General features: G+C 39.0%; 1 protein-coding gene across 1 annotated transcript in view; it reads right to left on the minus strand.

Annotated features, from left to right (window-relative positions):
- The window catches only part of HYCC1 (hyccin PI4KA lipid kinase complex subunit 1), an 83,855-nt gene extending 63,338 nt beyond the window's left edge, over positions 1–20,517 (minus strand). The window contains exon 1 of the mRNA XM_068973172.1: positions 20,396–20,517. The gene's annotated coding sequence lies outside the window, so the exon portion shown is untranslated. The remainder of the gene's footprint in view (positions 1–20,395) is intronic.
- Between the last annotated feature and the right edge of the window lie 3,813 nt (positions 20,518–24,330).

The raw sequence follows: 24,330 nt of genomic DNA on the forward strand, positions 1-24,330 counted from the left end.
AGTATTTCATCAGGCTTCCCTGGTGGCTCAGATGGTAAAGAATCTGCCTGCAATGTGGGAGACCTGGGTTCAATCCCTGGGTCGGGAAGATCCCCTGGAGGAGGGCATGGCAACCCGTGCTCCAGTATTCTTGCCTGGAGAATCCCCATAGACAGAGAAGCCTGGCGGACTACAGCCCACAGGGTTGCAAAGAGGCAGACACGACTGAGCAACTCAGCACAGCACAGTGTTTCATCAGACATATGTAACACATTTTCTTTATCCATTCATGATAAATGGACATTTAGGTTGCTTCCATGTTCTTGGCTATTATAAACAGTGCTGCTATGAACACTGGGGTGCACTCATCTTTTTTAACTAGAATTTTCTCTGAATACACGCCCAAGAGTGGGACTGCAGGATAACATGACAATTCTTAGTCTTTGAGAAACCTCCATACTGTTTCCCATAGTGGCTGCGCCAATTTACATTCCCACAAACATTGTAGGAAGGTTCCCTTTTCTCCACACACTCTCCAGCAAAATATTTTAATAATGGCCATTCTACAGGTATGAAATAATACTTCACTGTAGTTTTGATTTGCATTTCTCTAAAAATTAACAAAGTTAGGCACCTTTTCACATGCTTATTTGCCATATGTATGTCTTCTTTGAAGAAATGTCTGTTCAGGACTCTGCTCATTGTAGATCTGCTCATTTTGTTTGTTCTTTTTGTTGTTGAGTTGCATAAGTTGTTTGTATATTTTGGAATGCAAGCCCTTGTCAGTTGCACTGCTTGCAAATATTTTCTCCCAGTCCATAGACTGACTTTTCATTTTGTTTAGTTTCCTTTGCTGTGCAAAAAGTTATGTTTGATTCGGTCCCATTTGCTTATTTTTGCTTTTTTTAAAAAAAGTATTTATTTTTGGGTGCACTGGGTCTTCGTTGCTGCCCATGGGCTTTCTCTAGTTGCAGAAAGTGGAGGGCCACTCTTCACTGTGGTGCGTGAGTTTCTCATTTCGGTGGCCTCTCTTCTGGAATGCAGGCTCTAGGCACAGGAGCTTCAGTAGTTGCGATACATGGGCTCAGTAGTTGCAGCTTGCTGGCTCTAGGGTGCGCAGGCTTCAGTAGTTCAAACAGGGGCTCAGCAATTGTGGTGCGTGGGCACTAGAGTGCAGGCTCTAAAGTTGTGGTGCACGGGCCCCACTGTTCTGCCCCATGCATCTTTCTGTACCAAGGATTGAACCCACGTCCCCTGCATTGGCAGGTAGATTCCTACCTACTGTGCCACCAGGAAAGTCCTGTTTATTTCTGCTTTTATTTCTACTGCCTTGGGAGACTGACCTAAGAAAACATTGTTATGATTTATGTTGGAGAATATTTTGCCTATGTTCTCTTCTAGGAGTTTTATGGTGTCATATCTTATATTTAAGCCTTTAAGTCATTCTGAGTTCATTTCTGCTTAGAGAGTAAGAGTGTGCTCTAACTCCACTGATTTACATGTAGCTATCCAGCTTTCCCAACACCACTTGCTGAAGAGACTATCTTTTCACCATTGCATATTTTGGACTCCTTTATCAAAGACTGACCATAGATGTGTGGGTTTAGTTCTAGCCTCTCTATTTTATATCATTTATCCATACATCTGTTTTTATGCCAATACCATGTTATTTGGATTACTACAGACAATCAAATTGCGGTACTGTTTAAAGTCTGAAACTATTATGCCTCTAGCTTTGTTCTTTTTCTTCAGGATTGCTTTCGCAACTTTGGGTCTTTTATGTTCCATACAAATTTTAGGGTTATCTGTTCTAGTTCTGTGAAAAATGTCATGAGTAATTTGATAGGGATTGCATTGAATCTGTAGATTTCTTTAGATAATATGGTCATTTTAACAATATTAACTCTTCTAATCAGTCTTTTCATTTCTTTGAATCATCTTCAATTTTCTTTATCAATATTTTATAATTCTCAGCTCTTTCACTCCTTGGTCAGGTTTATTCCTAAGCATTTTATTTATTTATTTACAGGTGTAATTTTTAAAGGATCTTTTTTAACTTTCCTTTTATGGTATTTTTTTGTTAGTATAAAAAAAGCAACAAATTTCTGTATGTTAAAAATTATCTCTATTTGAGGACAGATTTTATGATTTTTTAAATAAGTTAGGCTACAAACACCAGAATATGACAAAGTAATCTAAATCAAGTTTGTTTAAAAACAAAAATCTCAACTTTTTAACCAAATACAGAATTTGAACTTGTCAGGAACATAGCACCTATTCATAGAACTTATTTGCAATGCTGGCTGTATGACTAAGTTGGTATCAAGGCTGGAAAAAAGTTAAATCTAATAGGCAAGTCATTTCAATGACAAATCTTTAACGTAACTAGCTGCTTACAATCATTTTTCTCATTTATTTTGTTACATTTAAAGAGGATAAAGATACATTCTTTGAAATCTCTGCAAAGCCCAATAATTCAGAATTTCTGAGGTAGAAGAAACAACTTTGAAGATATAATCTACCCATCCCCCACTAGGAAATCAAGGCACATATACAGGTTAAATATAAGATCACTCTTCTACGCAGTTACAGAAATACTAGTAGAATGGCTCCTTTCAAGTACACATCATATTCTTGTTGTAGAGTACAAATAATCAGGGAAAATAAAAAGACCACTGTCCTTATTAATGCACTGAACCAGGTAAATGCACTATAATTTAAGCAGTGCTTCCTAAACTGTTCTTAAAAATGTTCCAAAGGATATTAACAGTAGTACCAAAGAAGAAAAGGCTTTTCCTGCAAAAATTTTATTCAAGAAAGTTAAAGAGTTTTCTTTCTTTTTAATCACAGGATTTTTCAGCGCCTTTTACTATGCTAAATCTGTGTTATGAACTTCCAAGAACGGTGTTTAGAATGAAATATTTTCCCAGGTGTATTTGACCATTAGATCCTTTATGGTCCAGATATAACTGGTATCATCAGGAATGTACTCTAGAAAACAGTGCAAGTCAAATGTGTCAACAGATGTCCAAGGATGATGTTGGGATAATGATTAACATTTCTCAAGCCCTTATGTATCTGGCACTTTGCTAAATGCTTATGGGAATTTCCAGTTAATACTCACAGCCTTCCTAAATGGTAAATTAAAATAATCTCCATTTCACAAAAAAAGGAAGATGAAGCTTAAAGAAATAACATCCAAGGTCACACACTAATAAGTGGCTGAGTTAAGATCAGAACCCAAGCAGCCCAACTCGAGTCCCCTTTCTCAATTACTCTTCATGCTATCAACAATCCCAACCCACAGCACACAACAGTTCAAAGTTTATAGTACACTGTCTCTTGAATAATTTACTCTTTTATCCTTTACTTCTTCATATTTTTATATTAAACTGAAAACTAGAATATTTTCATTTCAAAATAAATTGGTAGGGGAAAATAAATTACATGTGTGATTCTGTTTTTGCAGCGAAGTTGAGAACTATAGGGTCACAGAAAAACATGGTAGGGTAACCAAGCGAAAGTCTTCATTTTACAGGGAAACCCACCTCTGCCGCTTGGTAGCATCTGACTTTGAGAACATTCTTGGTTTCAGTGCTTTTCTCAACAACTGGAATGAAGGAAAAGAAAGGGGATGAAAAAGTATATTACTGATAATTACCACAGTAATAACAGACTGCTAATGCGGGTGCTCCAGACTGTGTGGATATGTTGTTGTTTAGTCACTAAGTTGTGACCCCACAGACTACAGCACACCAGGCTCCTGTGTCCTCACTATCTCTTGAAATTTGCTCAAATTCATGTCCACGGAGTCTGTGATGCTAACTGAAGCTTAAATGCCAGAATTAAGTTACAATTTGTATTTGCCCATAAACTGGAGGGTTTTGTTGTTTTCCAAATAATTTTTTTTTTAATCCAAGACTGAGACTTTTACTCAGTTTGATAATTTAGTTTACCCTATTCTCAGTACTCTGGTAAACTACTTCCAAATGATGAAAAAGCTAGTGTTCTTTTTTCTACAGGTCCAAAATTTTCTCTTTCAACTAAGTGTCTCAAAACACTATAAAAGACACAGTGCTCTGCCCTGGTATTATTAAAACAGGCAAAGTAAGGTGGCTGAGATTATGTACAAGCAATTAGTTCAAATTAATGTCATAAAAAAACTATTTTATTCGGGCTTTCTCTTCCATCTCCATACTTTGAAAAAGCAACCAGGTTTATTGGTAGAAGCTTCTGAACACTTAAAACATAAATAACTCATAAATACTTCCTCCATGCCAAATCAAACAAAATTCAGTTGAACTAGAGAATTAGCTAGCTGCTTGCCATTGACTATATTTGTAGGGAGATGGAAGGAGACAAATAGTTATCTATTTACTTATTTGAGACAAACAATTATTACCTTCTCCATTAAGCTATACAAATTTCTCTCTCCCTTGCCTTGCCTAGGGGAAGATTAAAAAGTTCTAAGGTTTTGGCACTGAGTTTAGCAAACTGTTCCTTGGAGATGGGCAAGTTAAGAGTATCTGCTACAACCAAGCATTCAAACTAGCTGTATTTGTTCGTTACGATTGCTGTAACAAAGTACCATAGAATGAGTGACTTAAACAATAGAAATTATTTTCTCACAGTTCTGGAGGTTAAAAGTCTAATAATCAAGGTGTCAGCAGGGCTGATTCCTTCTGAGAGTCGTTAAGGAAAGGATCTATTCCAGGCCTTTTTCCTTGAAGTCACCTTCTCCCTGCGCTTTCACATTATCTTCTATCTGTAAAGACAGACCTAAATTTCTTCATCTTATAAGGACACCAGTCACATTGGATTAGGAGCTCATTTTCACTTAATTACCTATATAAAGACCCTACCAACAAATCGGGGGGATTAGGACTTCGACATATGAAAGAGGGACTGGAGTGGGGGTGGAGGGCCACGTAATCCAGCCTGTTAACACCATCAAAGCTCCATGCAATAAACTAGGGCTGCAGCAATTCATCTCTTGCACTAGAGTTGCTGAAATATTTATCTATTTATTCATAAACTATTAAAAGTCTTCTAAGTCCTAGATGCTAGATTTACAAAAATGAATATGACATAATCCCTGACTTGAGGGATTCATAGTCTATTAGGGGAAACAAGTAAACCTAAACAGCAGAAATGAGTGTCCTTTCATCCCTTTTGAAACAAATCAAGGCAAATCAGAGTATAAGCAAACAAAATAATAAAAGTAAACACCATGAGGAAAATGAGAAGGAATGGTAAAGGGAGTCCAGTGGAAATATTGCCTTGCAATCATTTTGCTATCACTTGCCCCTCTTTCCCTTTCCCCAAAATAACGGCATATAGACCCTTTCCAAAGCACAGCTCTACTTTAATTCCGTCAAAGTTTTTTGCATTCTTAACCAGCAGTTTTCCTTTTTCTAGTGTTGGAGAAAAAGAAGAGAGAAATGTTAAGACAAACAAATTTCAAGTGACTCATGGGTTGGGTTGATGTCTTAGGGTGAGTCACTGCCCTTTCAAAAATTGGAATGAGATGTTCAACCATTAGTGATGTCTGCCAACAGAAGTTCAGATGCTCAGTTAGAAACTGATGAGGACAAACAGGGGCCGGGCCGGGCCGGGGCAGGGGTGGGGGCTTATAATGATAAAATGCAAATAAACACAGTTGATGGTGGTAATGCATACTAACAGAGCCATAACAATAAAAGCAACAGATCTTGACTACACTACAAAATCCTATTTGTTTCAATCAGAAACTCAGTGGATCTTATTAATACAGCTGCTTTGCCTTGGTTTAAAAAATTATAGTAACCAAAGATGAAATAAACAGTTCAGTAAGATCATGTGGATTCACTGGGGTAACAGTCAATTTGCTTTAGCAGAGGCTGAATTATAAACTTATTTTTTCAATAAAGTTTTTAATAATGTTATATGGTAGTATAACGGATGTTGCTTTGCAGCTGAATGTGAAACTAAAATTTAGTACAGCAAAAATTTCTATCTTGGTTCTCTCAAAAGTATTTGAAAGTCCTGTAAGAATGTTTAATCCCTAAAGCAGTTTAAGTATTTCTATTCAATTATGCAGTGCTTCTGAAGAAAGGGCTTATAACAGAAAATTAAATATCTTTGAATTTTGTCACCAGTAACCAATTCTTAACTGATAAATCCAAATTTAATAAATCACATTATATTACAATAAATTCTGGAGTTTTATAACCTGCTGTCATGAAAAATATCTGTCCTGATTACCATCCAACGACCAATTCAATATGATTCCATGAAGAAGCTGGTCTTTCTGAAGTGCTACCGACAACTGTATAACATATGTGTAGCTCTCACAGTGGAAAGAACAAGTTTTCCCCTTACTTTTCTTTACATCATCTTTCTTGGAGTGTCCTTCCTTTAACCTCAACAAACTATTATCAAAGATAAACTATCACAGATAAATATCATCTCCAAATAAAACTGTTAAAATTTAAATAACATATACATGATAGAAGAGTTTATTGAAAGGAATCCCTTTTAAAATATTTTAAATAGAAAACATATTAATAGTTAACACAAATCACAGCAAACATAACTAACATTTATCTTCCACTTCTTTCTATGAGGAGAGGAATCATACCTTATATTCCTTTGACAACCACCCCCTTCTCCAAGTGTTTTAACACAGCTCAATAATAGAAGCAACACGGCATAATGAAAAGATTCCAAAAACCTGGGAATCCCTAGGGAACCTAACTTTCAAGGCCAGAGGGATTTGTTTCAGGACTTCCACAGGACTGGGGAAAACAGAGACACCACTCTTGGAGGACACAAACAAAATCTTGCATGTACCAAGACCCAGGGGAAAGGAGCAGTGAGCCCACAGGAAACCAAACCAGACCTGCCTGCTCGTGTTAGAGGGTCTCCTGTGGAGGTGTGGGTCACGTGGGTCACCGTGGAGACAGGAGCACTGGCAGAAGCAGTCCTCGACTGGTGCCCCTTGGCCTAAGTTCTCTTGGAGGTCACCATTAACCCTACCACAGAGGTGGCAGACCCCAGAGCTGGGCGGCCTCAGGTCAAACAACTAACAGGGACAAACCTATCAGCCCTGCCCACCAGGGCAAGATCCAGTCTTTCCCATGGCCAGTCCCTCCCATCAGGAAGCTTACACAGGCCTCTTAGTGTCATCCACCAGAGGGCAGACAGAAGCAAGAAGAACCACAGTCCTGCGAGCAGCTAGAACGAAAACCACATTGCAGAAGATTTATCAGCATGAAAAAGCAGAAAGTTATATCCCAGATGAAGGGACAAGAAAAACACCAGATAAACAACTAAATGAAGTAGAGATAAGCAATTTTCCAGAAAAAGAATTCACAATTATGATAGTGAAGACAATCCAGGATCTTGGAAACAGAAAGGAGAAGATGCAAGAAATGTTTACGTAGAAGACCTAAAGAACAGAGATGAACAATACTCTCAAAGAAATCAACAGCAGAATCACTGAGGCAGAAGAATGCATAAATGCCCTAGAGAACAGAATATTGGCAATCACTGCTGCAGAACAGAATATAGAAAAAAGAACGGAAAAAAATAAAAATGAAGACGGCCTAAGAGACTTCTGGGACAACATTACACACACCAACATTCGCATTATAGGGGTCCTAGAAGGAGAAGGGAGAAAGGACACAAGAAAATATTGAAGAGATAATAGCTGGAAGTTTCTTTAACAGGGGAAAGGAAAGTCAACCAACTCCAGGAAGTGCAGAGTCCCAGACAGGATAAACCCAAGGACGAAAACACCAAGACACGCAGTAATCAAAATGATAAAAATTAAAGACAAAGATAAAATAGTAAAAGTAACAAGGGAAAAATGACAACGTACAGGGGAACTCCCATAAGATTATTAGCTGATTTCTCAGCAGAAACTCTACAAGTCAAAGGGAATGGCATCATATATTTAAAGTGAGCAAAGGGAAAAAACTATAACCAAGGACTCTGCCCAGCAAGACTCTTGTTCAGATTTGATGGAGAAATCAAAAGCTTTCCAGACAAACAAAAGTTGAGAGAATTCAGCATCACCAAACCAGCTTTACAAATGCTAAAAGAACTTCTCTAGGCAGGAAACACGAGAAGGAAGAGATCTACACAAAATAAACTCAAAACAATTAAGAAACTGGTAATAGGCCCATACATATAAATAATTATCTTAAATGTAAATGCATTAAATGCACCAACCAAAAGACAGACTGGCTGGGTGGATAAAAACATGCACGTATGCACTTCCACTTACCACATCACTCTGCTTGACCGCCCAAATTTTATGTAATTATTTTATATTGTTAGGTTAATCATGTTTTCATTATAGTTTGCAATTGTAATTATCTTTTATTTATTGTCTGGCCTTTGATTGTGAAAACTGATAAACATCTTTTACTACTGTGATTATGTAACTATTATTCTCTTAATACCGTTGTATCATGATTGGTCAGCAGAAAATAACAGAATTTTGTATCACTAAAACTACCACTTAATAGGAAAACCTGTAATCACTTTTTAAAATCCAGATGCATATCAGAATTATCTTGTAAGTTTTTGAAAAACACAAATGCCCAGCTATTGCTTTTTCTCCAAAGCTCTAAATGTGTTTCTAATGAACAGTCAAGTTTAAAAACAACCGGATTATATGATGACCTTTTACTTTTATCTAGTTTATTTTTTGTATTCCATATTTAGTACTCCCATTTCATTTAGTTTATGTTTTCCAATTTCCTCATCTTTTTGTTGTTGCTGTTCTTTCTCAAGCCTTTATCAAGCATCGTAGAAAATCTTTGTATACATATACACATAAATAGTATGTACAATATAATATGTATATTTTAGAAAATTTGTGAATTTTTGCCTATCTAAAAAGTGTGACATTTTTATTTCACTTGTTTGACTTAGTATGAATAGAATGCTAGATTTCTAATATATTCACTAAAAACTTTGATATAGTTCCATGTATTTTGGCAACTAGTATTACTGCTACAAGTCTAGAAAATTTATTACCTTAGTGATTTAAAAAAAAATTGAATGAAGCTTGAAACTTCTAATACAATTCTGAGAATATGAAGAAACACTATGTTGTTAAAAAAAAAAAACAGGAAATTAACATGTGATACAGTATTATTAACTAAACTACAAATTTTATTCAAATTTCACACATACACACACACACACACACAAAGAGCCCAAAAAACCCATACCCACCTTCCAGCAAGTTGCTTAAACTTTCCTCCCCTGTGAAATGTGAGTAATAACATCGGTATTACAGGAACATTCTAAGGATTAAATATAAATAAAGCACTGGCACATCACTGATGATCAATAGCCATAGCTCCAACTAGCACTAACAAAGTATTTTCAGTTGGACAATCTGCATTTCATTCAACTGCACAAAATGCATTTCAGGATCTGTGGAGAGCAGGGTAAGGGGTTAGGATGGAATTGGGAGAGAAGTCCATTAGCTTCTAATACCCTCCAGTTACAATACTTCGATCTTTATTTGTTCTTCACTGATTAACTTTCTGATTTAGCAGCCTCATCTACTGCCACTGCCTCCAATTATTGCAACACCAGTTTATTCCTTAACCCCCTTTACAATATATATTTGGTTCTCATCATATACTCTCCATGACCTCAAAAATGACAATTCTATTAGTTCTGTCTCGGTACTCATTCTTTCTCTTTAACCTTGCCACAGGGATCTTCCTTTCTGAAACCCTACTAAGAAGACTTCACTGACTTCAATACTCTACTTCTATCATCCATGTATCCCATTCTCCTGATTTTCTGTACTCCTCTAATAGTCCACTTGGTTTGCATATTTCTACCTTTCATACTTAATGGATGTGTCTCCTCTCACCTGTTTCTATAATACTTCCACCTTCCACCCCACTCCTTTATTCAAATTCACTCAAAGTTTCATAATTTCCCAAAATAGTCTCTCCCTCTTCTAACCTACTAAAGTGTGTACTGTTTTGAGGACTATGTGGTCACTCCGTCCACCACAATAATATCTATGGATTAACAAAGCAACAGCAACTTTGACATTTAGATCAAAAGAGTATAAACATGCCAGGTCAGACTAGCAGATTTTCATGCCTCTCATTAGAGAAAGGTAGTGACTATAGTCTGTACGTTGATTATAACCAATAATGAATTAATTAAACATTAATTACATCTGAAGGGGAAAAAAAACAGAGGCGCTCAAAAAGATAGACACAGAGTTTACAACTGCTTGCCCAAATTAAGCATTTTTAAGGCTTATATTATTCTCTTAAATTTTCAAGCCTCTAAGTTCCTTTATAGAAGAATAATGTATATCTTCCAATAGCTGAAACCTCAAATAATTTTGATTGTACAGCTTAATAAAACTCATATATACTGTTTTCCTTAGGTCTAGTGCAAATAACTGAATGAATTTTTACACATTTATATGAGAAGTCAACTAACGTTCATCTGCTACTGAAAAGACTCTTCCAGAAAACACAAGAATCAAACAAGTATCATTTAACATTTACTACTAAAAGGCTACCGTGATGAAAGCTTCAATAATGACAAATATTTAAACTAGAATGGTAAAGTACTAAAGCTCCTTGATGTGTTGTGCTTAACATTCTTTACTAGGTACAAACAGTATTTAGGAATGCAAACTGATCTTGAACATCCAACACATTAAAATGTGAATTATACAAAGTACATTAAATAAATACCATCCCATTTCCATTCCAGTATTTTCTATCATAACCATACTGGACTGTTTGTTGAAACAGCAGAAGATACGATATCAACATAGAACAGACCAGTCATAATTATGATAGGGTTACCAAAAACGGAAACTAATTGGGCAAAGAGGAAAACAGTAAAACACTCAAATAAAATAACTAAGCCTACTTCTCAATAACAAAGAATAAAGAGTCTTAATTAGGAAGACAATTGGGATATTGATTAAAATCATGAGTTACGGCATCAGAGAGGACTTGAGTTTAAACTCTACCTCTACTTGTTGCTTCTGAACAAGTAACTTAATCTCTTTCATCTCAGTTTCTTTATCTGAAAAGTAAGGATAACTAATACTTATCTTGCAAAGTTATACACAGAAAAATGAAATTAATTATGCAAAGTACTTGGAAAATGGACTTCCCTGGTGGATCAGATGGTAAAGCATCTGCCTACAATGCAGAAAACTTGGGTTCAATCCCTAGGTCGGGAAGATCTGGAAAAGGAAATGGCAACCCACTCTAGTATTCTTGCCTGTAAAATCCCATGAACGGAGGAGCCAGGTGGGCTAAGTCCATGGGGTCACAAAGAGTCGGACACGACTGAGCGACCTCACTCACTCACTTAGAAAGTAGCAGATATTAAAATATCAACAAAGTGTTTTCAATCCAAAAAGACCTGGACATTTTCATATAGCTAAACTACCTTGTGTGTGTGTGTGTGTGTGTGTGTCTGTCTGTCTGTCTGTCTGTGTCTGTGTCTCTGTGTGTGTGTGTGTGTGTGTGTGTGTGTGTGTGTGTGTGTAGCAGGGTTTTATTAAAGTAAGAAAAGGGACAGAGCAAGCTTCTGACACAGACATCAGAAGGGGGACGGAGAACGCCTCCCTCGCTAGTGTTAGCAAGGAAGTTATAGTACTTCAGACCTTCAAGGAAGACAGTGCCAGAACTTATAAGTTCTCTCCCCATTCTCTCTATTTCACAAAGCTAGCATATTCAGAAACCAAAACCTGAGAAAGATAATACAAAAGGGACACTAGAGATCTTACAGAGCAATCAAATCTAGCTTTGAAGAAGTATGCTATTACCAAGTTGTCTTTATTCCAAAGAGACAAAATTGGTGAAATCTATTAGGAAAGCTTTTAATATGAGTCATCAAACAATAGGCAAAGAAGAAAAGCCAAATAATCATATAATATATTATGAAATTTATGTGATCCAATTTAAGCTTAATTCTAAAAAAGGGGAATAGAAGACTACTTCCTTAACGTACCAAAAAAAAAAAAAAACTGTCAAAAAGAATACACAACTACGAAAACCCTAAAGGCATTCATTCAAATAAGAAATGAGCCAAAGATCCTCACTATTCATTACTATAATTTAACAATCTTCTAGACACTGTAATCAGTGTAACTTTTTTTAAAAAAGAAAAGGTTAAATATTGGCAAGAAAACAAAATTATCATCATTCACAAATTCTATAACTGCCTTATTATAAAATTCAATACAAACTATTACAATTAAGAATTTCATAAAAAATAAATTTAAAAAATAGAATTTCATAAGATGACCAATTAGAAAATAGTACAACAAATCACCAACTTTTCTATGTTCCATCAGGAAGATGTAATCCTCTTTAAAATACAGTGAAACAGTATTTCACTCACAATAGCAACAAGAGGTTTTAAACTACCAAAAGTCAATTTTAAACACAGGCAGAACCATATGAAGAAAACTACAAAACACTGAGTCACAAAAGATGACTTGAAGAAATGATGAAAATACCGTAAAGCATTTCATAGCTATCTCTAAAATAGATCATAAGAGATCATAGCTATCTGTAAAAAATTAGTTTATATTTTCAATTAAATTCTTTCTTAACAAATTGGATTAAAGGTAATCTGAAAAAAAATGAGAAATTATGAAAATGTTTTGAAAAAGATAAGACGAATTCACACAACCATATAGTAAGGTACATTAAAAAGTTACAGTAGTTAGAACTGTTTGGAATTACTGGAGCAAAAAATATAGCTGAAAGAAGCAGAACAGAAAATCTCTGGGGAAAGATAATTATTCAGTAATTAGTATAAAATAATTGACTTGCCACTCTACCTTAAAATACATTTCAAATAGATTAAAGATATAAATGTTTCTTTAAAATTCTGAAAGTAATATAAAGAAAAAGAAGTAATTACTTATAGAATATGCAAACACAAGAAAGTCTAAGCAGGTAGATACCATAAAAGAAAAATTTGATAGATTTAGCTATACTAAATATTAAAAATCTGTTTAAAAACTAAAAAATTCAAGCCAAAAACAAAATTAGGATGCAAATGACAAAGTGGAGAAATTATCTGCATTGCAATTTGACCAACACATAATAGTTTTATACACAAAGAGGTTTTAAAATCCAATAGCATAATAAACAAAGGACATTAATAGATAATTCACAAAAAATACAAATATTTAAAGTCACTAATAACAAATGAAACAAAGAAATTTATAGACTTTTCATATCAAAATAGCAGTTTTTTAATATGGAGAGATTGCTGGCATTCTCAAGCACAATTAATAAAAATGACTATCACAACTTTCTGGAAAGCAATCTATTAATATCTATTAATCAATAGATTGATATATATTAATATCTATTATTAATATATTAATAGATATTCAATTATTAATGTCTACCTTCTAATGATTAATTAATATGTATCTATTAATATCTATCAAAAATAATTATGTGTGTCTTTTAACTTTAGAATTTCTCTTAATAAAAGATATAAGCAATGGTTAATCCATCAAATTATTGGAAACAGCTTAAATTTTTAACAATTGAAATGCTGGTTAAATAAGCAATGGAAAATCCAAATGCTAGACTATTAGCCACACATTTAAAATGACGGTATGCTGTAAAAGAATAATGCTTTATTGACTCGGGTAAGCATTCATTCAACTGTGTAAAAATAACCTAGAAACAAAACAGTGTCAACAACAACAAACGAAAGAGTAGGTACAATATGCGGGCGGGGGCAGGGGGCGGCAGTTGGTGAAAAAAAAAAAAGAGTAAATCCCATTAAAAAGGACCTATGGGATATTCACCAGTGTTAAAAATGATTATCAACAGGTGCACACACATTCAGTCACTCATTCATGTCCGACTCTTTACAGCTCCATAGACTGTAGCCTGCCAGGCTCCTCTGTCCATAGAGTTTTCCAACCAAGAATACAGGAGTGGGTTGCCATTTCCTACTCCAGGGGATCTTCCCAACCCAGGGATCGAACCACCGTCTCTTGCATCTCTTGCACTGCATGTGGATTTTTCACCACTGCGCCATTTGGGAAGCCCATCAGTGGATGAAGGCATTATAGATATCATTTATCATTTAGGCTTTCCTGAATTTTCCAAACTTTCTACAGTTATTACACATTGGATTAGTAATTAAGAAAATACACAATGTTTACAATATTGCTTTGACTTTAGTAACAACAGTATCCAAAATCATGTTAACACTGATAGTTTATTCTTTTAGGCTGCACCAAAACTAGGGAGGCCTACCCTCTCTATATCTGATCGTATTTTTACACTTTAATCATAACGAAAGATTTTGTAGGCAAAAGCAGAAGGGGGCAGCAGAGGGTAAAACGGTTAGATAGCATCACCAACTCAATGGACATGAATTTGAGCAAACTCCAGGAGATAGTGAAGGACAGGGAAGCCTGACATGCTGCAGTCCATGAAGTCACAAAGAGTCAGACACAACTTAGTAACTGAACAATACAATGAAAGAAATTTTCAGAACTCTAGGAAACAACCAGACAAAAGGTTTCCCTCCCATCTTTATTTATGATCAAGTGCAATGTCAAATAATATTTAGATATTAACTATGTGCTTTCAGCTCCTGCCAAAGGCAGTAAGAAACAAGTGATGAACAAACTCTGGACCTCAGAACCAGCAGGGCTCAGCTTTCACCTACATCTAAAACTTGAGCCTGAAATTTTTAAAAAAGGTGAAAGGGACAGTGTGGAATATAGATACTACCTTTCTCGGGATACAAAGTGTGGGCCTTTGATAACTTCCAATCACAACTCTTCTCTGTCTCCCTTGGTAGAGAGAAGAATGATTTTTTTCCTCCAATGTGTTTTAAAGGCATATATCCAAAGGGCAAGTAAGCAGGATTTCTTCTGAACAAAGATGCTTTAAACAGATTTGTAAATGTTAAATGTTCTCTTTCTCCAGTACAGATATGCAGCTTAACTCCAAGGGGGTCAAAAAGATTCTAGCAGTACTTGGCCCTCAACAGTAAGCAATAGTCAAACTGTTAATTTCATCTGGTCCCCTCGAAAAAATGACAAAGCATTACATGGTAGTGCCAGGGGCTAGATTTAAGGGGTTTTTCTACAGGGCATTCATTTTCATAACACTAAGATGCTAATTATTTCTGAGCACTTCTGAGAACCAATCTTGATACTACATGATGACAACCTTGATGCTGATAACAAAAAATACACTATCTTTAATATCATATTCTTTGTTAAAGATGTTGTCTTCCTTTCTTTACTGGTCAAAGCTCTGAATTCCATCTACTATTTCCTCAGGAACTTAGTTCCAATAGATATCTCATTTTTCCTAATCTCTTACTCCTCACTTTCATTACACATATAAAAAAAAATCCAAGCATAATATCCCTTCAACTCATATCCCTCTGCAGCAGTTTCAACTGTGCCTATGGAATTTCCTAAGGAACTGTGAAATATCTATGCAACTAATCTACAGTAATAAAAAGTAGAACAGTAGTTTCAGGGATTGAGAGAGAGATTACAAAGGGGCACTAGGAGACTTTTGGAGGTGATGGATATATTCATTATTTTAATTGTGGTGATGGTTTAATGAACATAACCATGTTAAACATTCAACTGCACACTTTAAATATGTGTAGTTTATTACAGGGCAATTGTACTTCCATAAAGCTACTGAAATAAATACTGAAGTCTAGGTCTTGTTCCACTCCTCAAATTGGTATAGGGGTTCCCCCTTGAAATCAGGACTCAAAAACTCCCTTAGATGATTTGAAAATGTGTGGATAAGATTGAGAGCCACTGCTCTAGGGCCATCGTTCTCTCTTCCTTCCTTAGTTTTCTTAAAATGCCCCAGGCAAGCATGTCTACTTTTTCATCACCCATTCCTGATGCAAAGGGTCGACTCATTGGAAAAGACCCTGATGCTGGGAAAGACTGGGGGCTGGAGAAGGAGGCAACAGAGGATGAGATGGCTGGATGGATTCAACAGACATGAGTTTGAGCAAACTCTAAGAGAGAATGTAGCACAGGGAAGCCTGGCATGCTACAGTCCATGGGTCACAAAGAGTCGGACCAAACAACATTCTTTCTCAGTCTTCTGGAGACTAGTTTCTGAACCACCACTCAGCTAAAACTGTACTTGTTAAAGTCACCTATGAACTCCTGACAAATTCACTGGTCCTGGAGTCATCTTCTTACTTGACACCTCTTTAAAGCCTTCAAAATTGTTGACCCATTCCTCCTCTATTTGAAAACTTCTCCACCCTTGGCATCCTTCTTGAAGTTCCTCCTATCTTTCTAATACTAACTAACTAATTCTCTTTCACACTATTCTTCCACCTGTCTGCCTTTTATTTGTCTGTTCTCCAATTGCTGCTTTTTATTATGCTAAGTCTTTTCCAATCTGAGTCATTTCAACATTCCCAAGTCAATACACCTCCTTCAATTCAACCCCCCATCTTTCCTCTATTCCTGATTTCCTTTACAAGCTCCACATCCTACATTCAAACATCTATCTACATCTTCATCCAAATGTCCCACAGTTCAGTTCAGTTCAGTCGCTCAGTCGTGTCCGACTCTTTGCGACCCCATGAATCGCAGCACGCCAGGCCTCCCTGTCCATCACCAACTCCCGGAGTTCACTCAGACTCACGTCCATCGAGTCAGTGATGCCATTCAGCCATCTCATCCTCTGTCATCCCCTTCTCCTCCTTCCCTCAATCCCTCCCAGCATCAGAGTCTTTTCCAATGAGTCAACTCTTCGCATGAGGTGGCCAAAGTACTGGAGTTTCAGCTTTAGCATCATTCCCTCCAAAGAAATCCCAGGGCTGATCTCCTTCAGAATGGACTGGTTGGATCTCCTTGCAGTCCAAGGGACTCTCAAGAGTCTTCTCCAACACCACACTTCAAAAGCATCAATTCTTCAGCGCTCAGCCTTCTTCACAGTCCAACTCTCACATCCATACATGACCACAGAAAAAACCATAGCCTTGAGTAGACGGACCTTAGTCGGCAAAGTAATGTCTCTGCTTTTGAATATACTATCTAGGTTGGTCATAACTTTCCTTCCAAGGAGTAAGCGTCTTTTAATTTCATGGCTGCAATCACCATCTGCAGTGATTTTGGAGTCCCCCAAAATAAAGTCTGACACTGTTTCCACTGTTTCCCCATCTATTTCCCATGAAGTGATGGGACCGGATGCCATGATCTTCGTTTTCTGAATGTTGAGCTTTAAGCCAACTTTTTCACTCTCCTCTTTCACTTTCATCAAGAGGCTTTTGAGTTCCTCTTCACTTTCTGCCATAAGGGTGGTGTCATCTGCATATCTGAGGTTATTGATATTTCTCCCGGCAATCTTGATTTCAGCTTGTGTTTCTTCCAGTCCAGCGTTTCCCATGATGTACTCTGCATATAAGTTAAATAACCAGTGTGACAATATACAGCCTTGACATACTCCTTTTCCTATTTGGAACCAGCCTATTGTTCCATGTCCAGTTCTAACTGTTGCTTCCTGACCTGCATACAGATTTCTCAAGAGGCAGGTCAGGTGGTCTGGTATTCCCATCTCTTGGAAGAATTTCCCACAGTTTATTGTGATCCACACAGTCAAAGGCTTTGGCATAGTCAATAAAGCAGAAATAGATGTTTTTCTGGAACTCTCTTGCTTTTTCCACGATCCAGCGGATGTTGGCAATTTGATCTCTGGTTCCTCTGCCTTTTCTAAAACCAGCTTGAACATCAGGAAGTTCATGGCTCACGTATTGCTGAAGCATGTCCCACAGTTTCCTCAAATTCAAAAAATCCAAAGTAGAATGCATCATCTTCCCTTTATGTGCAACTCATTTCCAATCAATGGAACCAAGTCAAACCCTCAGGATTCTAGATTCTTCCTCCCTTCTTTCCTGAGGTGACAGGATCTATCAGGTTCTACCTCACTCTACCAGAATGAGGATCCAAAACACAAATCCATTAAGTGGTTTCTTATTCACCATTTTCAATGCAACCCCCTTAGCCAAGGATACAACATCCTGGGTTGGGCCTCTACCACCCTCACTGATCTCATCTTCCACCGTTTTCCCATCTAACTCTGGCATTCAAGTCAAGACCAATGTTACTAACTTTGGACTTGTCACCAACAAAGACTTCTCTAAACTGCCAGGGTTGCTCCTGCCTCCTTGTTTTCTCACTTACTCTATTTTCCTGGAAAGGTATTCACTCAGCTCATGCACTTGGCAAAATTATACCATACTTTAAAGCTTGACTACGTGCCCCCAACTTTACATACATCCATGCTGAGTTAGCCATCTCCTACTCTGCTCACCTACAATGCTAGGCAAATCTCTATTCACACTCATCACAGAGTATTATAATTGTTACTTTATTTACCTGACTTGTATATGGCATAGTAAGTTCCTAGATGACAAGAGCTGTGACATTCATTTTTGTATACATTCATTTTGTATACCTATTCGGCCTGGAGTAATGCAAATTTATGTCTGACATAATTTCGATTATTTACAAGATGCAAACTTGATAGGGCCAAAATAGTCTTAATACTAACATTTTTTTAAAGATCTCCTAATATTCATTATAAAATAAATATCAGGCAACAGGATCCTGAATAAAACAGTTGACTACAAGATATATTTAAACTCTGACTGTCAAAACACCATTGCTCTAAAAATGCCATGGAGAGCAGATTTCATAAAACAGGAATACAACAAAAAAACGAAGCACAGCAGGGATAACACACTGACTTAACCAATGCTTCATCTTATGTCCATACCCAGATACTGTTAATTAGTTCTGGTAACTAAGAGGGCTTAAAACCCTTTGTTGTTATAGCTATAGTAAATCAAAAAAGGATAAATACGCCAAATCCAGAATTTTTTTTCTAAAACAGGCAATGATTTTCTCCCTTGCCACTTTGTTGAAATGAAGTATTAGAACAGCCGACTTTGAAGCTACTATTGGCCAGCCAAACATATCCTAAAAATTTTTTTTCTTTCTTTCTTGCCTGCACTTCAAAAATACGGTGCTCTGGGACTTAAAATGTGTTAACCTAAAGAAAAATGCTTAGAAATTGGGGGACGGGGCGGGGGGGCACGCAGAGTAGTGATCTATGGATGTTAAGAGAATGTTCTTATGGAAAACAAGCCTCCCAGGACTACTACATTGACTCAGGGTTACATCAGTATTTATGACTTTATGTACATAAGGTTTTAAAAGCTGAAAATTTCAAACTGTAAAGTGATACACGAATCAAAGAGGCGGCATACCTGCTACAAAAACTACTGTGTGACCCAAAGGACAAATAATTTGCCAAAGGACAGCCTGGCCCTACAGCCGGTAGGACGGTCTCAGAAGATAAGCAGCAGCTGCCCGCTGAGCAAACTCTCCCTACCTGAAGAGCCGAGCGGCTGCCCGGAGTGTGATAGTGTATCGGAGAACAGATTCTGTGCAGTAGGAAACCACCAGGGCAAAATTTAAAAATTTCAGAAACGTCTATACCCTGAGGGAACAACGCACACATGTACACACCGAAGGGGGGATACCCAGTTCTGCCAGAGCGTGCAAACTTCGGCGGGTCTTTCAACGCAACAATTTTCGGACAAAACCCTGACGATTCTCGAGTATATTAGAGGAGTCGGACACGACTTAGCGACTAAACCACCACCAGCTGGGGAGGACTAACTCATAGTAAAAAGAGGGTAAGGGCTGATGAAGAGCTCACCAGTGTAAATAACCAAGGAAAGAATCGCGGCTGCTTTGTGAATCTCTCCGACTCGGGGAACCGGGAAGAATGTTGCTTTCCAAGACGAGGGGGGCGACAGTGACCATTTTGGCCATTAGACTGGACGGGTAGTTGCAGCCTCGCTGAAGTGGGAAGGAGGAGTCGGAGGGGTGGGAGGGGTAGGAGAGGTCGGAGCATCAGCCGCTGCAGGGCGGTGGGGGTGTCCCACCCCAGGCAACCCGGCGGAAGGGCGGCTGGTCCGCGCGACGCGGCTGCACCCAGGTCACGCCCGGAGTTCGGAAGGCTCCTCGCCGGGGAAGGAGAAAGACCCGAGTCCTCGCGCACAAAGCTGCCGCCGCCCAGGCAGCAGGCGGGCTGCGCCCAACTTCGGGGCGAGAAGCCGCCGGCCGCAGCCTACCACCGAGTTCCTCCCCGCAGACCCTTGGACGCCTGGGCGTCCAGCACACTCTAGCACTCATCCGCGGCGCCTTGCGCTGGAGCCGTTACCCGCAACGAAGCCGCCGCCCCGGGGACAAAGTCCCGGCCCCCTCCCCTCCGTCGCCTCGCCCCGGCTCCTCCCTGACAAAAAAAGTTATCGGTCGCCGGCCGCCCTGGGGGCCCGGCGCGGTTCTCTCCGCAGGACTTACCAGAGCGGCTCTCCAAGCTCGACCTCCAGAACCGCGACTTGTCTGGCCCGCAACGACAGCGACGGCTGCTGCTCCGAATAAGCAGCACCACCTGCCCCCGCCTCCTTCCTAGCAGAACGGGTCCTGGCAAACCATCTTCCCCCTCCGCTCACTGACTGACAACCCAGTCCCGAGCGCCGCCACTGCCGCCAGCTACTCTGACGGGCAAGACCAGAGACCCGTCCTGAGGCAGCCAACCACCACCGCCCCACGCCAGCTCGGCCTATCGCCGCTCGCTGGGGCGGCATCAGAGCAACTTCTCCACCAATGAAAATTTTCTTTTGCTAGGCCCGGGGCGGGGCCATGAGGTGGGAGGGAGGGAGACTTGGTGGGCGTGGTCTGAGCGATAAGGCGTGGTCGGCGTCCCCAAGGGGAGATGATTGACTGTTAAGATTGAAGCTGCAACTAGGTGATAGTGATCAGAGAAGGTCTGTTGGCCTCAGCCTTTAGTATTTACAGCTCTTCCAGAACAAAACAAGCCTTTCGGAATGATGTTCACCATAATCGCAGAAGAGAAACTAATTGATATTTTAATTGCTTTATTTCTTGGTCAGGAGGATTTACTTCACAGTAATTTAAGTCACCAGAATTTCTCAAAACCTTATCAAATCCTGAAGTGAGGGGTGGGGGTGGGGGGGGTAGGAGGAGGGAAATGGTAATAAAATACGTTTTGGCAAATAGGTAATAAAAACTCTTTTCCTCATATATCATTGCTTTTGGCCTTAGTCTGGAAAAAGTCAAAGACAATTCCACAGTATCCGCTCCATGAGCTATTTTGTTGTTTTTTCCCCTTCATCTTCCCTCCCTTCCCTTCTCCTAAATACTAAATATTTTATGTAACGACTGGAACCTAAGCACAACCGAACTGTTTCCTACATATAGTTACTCCGTTTTTTACCTTGCAGCTTCTCCTACCACATCCCTCTCAAGTCCCATCAGAATTAATTAGAAAGAAAATGAACTTTCATCCTGAAAGACAGAAAGCCACTCTAGTTTTTAAGAAAGAAGAACTTCTAAAGCACCAAGATCTTTTCAAACATGGCAAACACATAAATAACAAGCCCACAGTAAGAAAACATATTACTTAATATTGAAAGAGCATCAAGCAAACAACTTCAGGTACTCATTAGGGTAGATCTGTAGAACAATCAGGATCCACCATCCAAGAGAATAGACAGATTTATAAGCAAATAGTAAAATATGGTGATAAGGGCAACAGAGCCAGGTTCAATGAGCCAAGGGAACGCAGGAAAAATTATTGTGTTTAGGAAAGTCAGGGAACTTCACAACCAAGATAATATTTGAGTTGGATCTTAAAAAGGTGAATAGGGAATTTCCCTGGTGGTCCAGTGGCTGAGACTCCAAGCTGCCAATGCAGGGGGCCTGGGTTCAATCCTTGGTCAGGGAATTAAATCCCACATGCTGCAACTAAAGACCTGGTGCAGCCAAATAAATAGTAAAAAAAAAAAAAGGGGGGGGGATTAAATGGGAGTTTGCCAAAGAAGAAAATCAAAAGGCGTTTCAGGAAGCAGGAACGGCAAGTTCAAAGACGCAGAGCTGTGAAAGGGCTCTTAGTGGCTGGGGAACACTGAGAAAGTCGGTAGGCTTGAAAGGTAAGTAGCAGCCAAAAATTAAGCTAGAACAAAACATTATAAAGAGAGATTATAAAGGCCATACTAGCCACACTAAGGTATGTAGATGAGCATTGTCCAACAGAGACTTCTGTAATGGTGAAAATGTTCTATATTTGTGTTGTCCAATAGGATAATCACAAGTGGCTATCCAGCACTTGAAATATGGCACAGCATGCATGCTAAGTCACTTAAGTTGTGTCCAACTCTTCATGACCCCATGGACCATGGCCCACCAGGATCCTCTATCCAAGGGATTCTCCAGACAAGAGTACTGGAGTGGATTGCCATGCCTTTCTGCAGAAGATCTTCCCAATCCAGGGATCAAACTCCCATCTCTTAATCTCCTGCATTGGCAGGCAGGTTCTTAACCACTAGCACCACCAGAAGAAAAACGCAATTTTTTATCTGAATTTTAATAACTACCATATTGAACAGCTCAGGCTTAGACTTTATTCTACAGGCAATCATGAACCAACAGAAGCTTGTAATCATGTGAACAATACAATCAGTTTTCTTTTAGAGGGTGAGAATCTTAAAGACAGTGCCTGTCTCTCCTTTGACAGGAATCTTGTCACTAGATTTCTTGTCACTTTCACCTCCACTAGACCAGGGTACTGGAGAAGGCAATGGCACCCCACTCCAGTACTCTTGCCTGGAAAATCCCATGGATGGAGGAGTCTGGTGGGCTGCAGTCCATGGGGTCGCTAAGAGTCAGACACGACTGAGCGACTTCCCTTTCACTTTTCACTTTCATGCATTGGAGAAGGAAATGGCAACCCACTCCAGTATTCTTGCCTGGAGAATCCCAGGGACGGGGGAGCCTGGCGGGCTGCCATCTATGGGGTCACACAGAGTCAGACATGACTGAAGCGACTTAGCAGCAGCAGCAGCAGCAGACCAGGGTACTAGTGGAGGATTGGCAGTATAATTTAGGTCGTCTGGGCCAGAGTCAGGGGAAGTGTTGGCTGAAGGAAGAGGGATAAGATCCGGAGAGTGTGTTGTACTCTAACATTCTCACAGAAGGCAAGCAGGCAGATCCTAGGAACTTGAATTCTGCCATCAAGTCCTGATAGCATAGAGAGTAGGAGAGAGAAGGGTCAGAGAGGGAAAGAAAGCCAAAGCCTCAGCTGGATCAAAAAATAGAGAGAGAGCAAGGGTGAGCAGAGGAGTACACACGCAATCAGTTTTACTGGCAATCAGCCCTATGGGACACTGGATATGTTGGCCTGATTTAAAGAGCCAGAGAGTCTGTTGGCAAGAAGGCCCAGTAGGAGCAGGGCAAGACTCCAGCAGAGACAAAGTGCCAAACCACACCTTCGGAAATGGGAAATGGAGGCAAATACTTACTGACTTCCTGCACTATACACAGAACCAACTTGTCAAGCATACAAAGGAATGTCAGAAGCTCATAGTATAGGTCTTTGGGTAACAAAGAGGTGAAAAGTAAAGCAAAGTTTCATCACTTATCACAACAATAGGAGAGATGGCACAGACCAGTACATGACTGATTCATTGTTCAGCACTAGGCAATAACTGCTGTGTGACTTCAGATTAGGGAGCAAGCTTTCCAGTTGAGAGTGGCTGGAGAAGGCAAAGCATCACAGACGGAGGTAAAAACTGAGCCACGTCTTGAAAAATGGGCAGAAATTTGAATTTGGAAAGTGTGAGAAGGAAACTCTTGGAATTCCTGAAAAAGAGACAGAAGAACGGAAAAACAAGCAGCCTACAGAAGACATGGGAAGCCTTTGAACTGGCCAGAGCCTGGCAAGCTAGGTTGGAGGAAGACAATAGAGTGCCTTGAAAGCCAACTGCAATGTTCAGATTCTGCCAGTTTGCCTGTAGCTTCCTATCTGTTACTTAGAGTTGCTTGGGATGACTTTCAAAAATAGAAATGCCCACATCAAATAAATCAGAAAACTGGGGTACAGGACCTGGATATAGAGTTTATTTCAAAAGCTTTCCAAGTGAATCTAACATACTCCCAGGGTTGTAAACAGGGGAATGACATCATAACATTTCACTAACGCTAACTCAAGATCGTACACAGGATGGATTGAGTGGCAAGAAACTGAGACTGCCCATATATATTTATATATTTGTTTCCTTTCTGCAAAAAGAGAGGAAGCAATTTATTGGCTGACTTCACTTCCTGTTTTACAGTGGTGAGATGATACAGAAGGCAATTTTAGTCACCGTCCCTCTAAGTCAGAGTAAAACCAAAACTCAAGTTTATGTTTGCGGTCCACTCTCCTGTCACAATTT

This window comes from Capricornis sumatraensis, chromosome 5 (assembly GCF_032405125.1).
Source record: "Capricornis sumatraensis isolate serow.1 chromosome 5, serow.2, whole genome shotgun sequence".
Taxonomy (NCBI): Eukaryota; Metazoa; Chordata; class Mammalia; order Artiodactyla; family Bovidae; genus Capricornis; species Capricornis sumatraensis.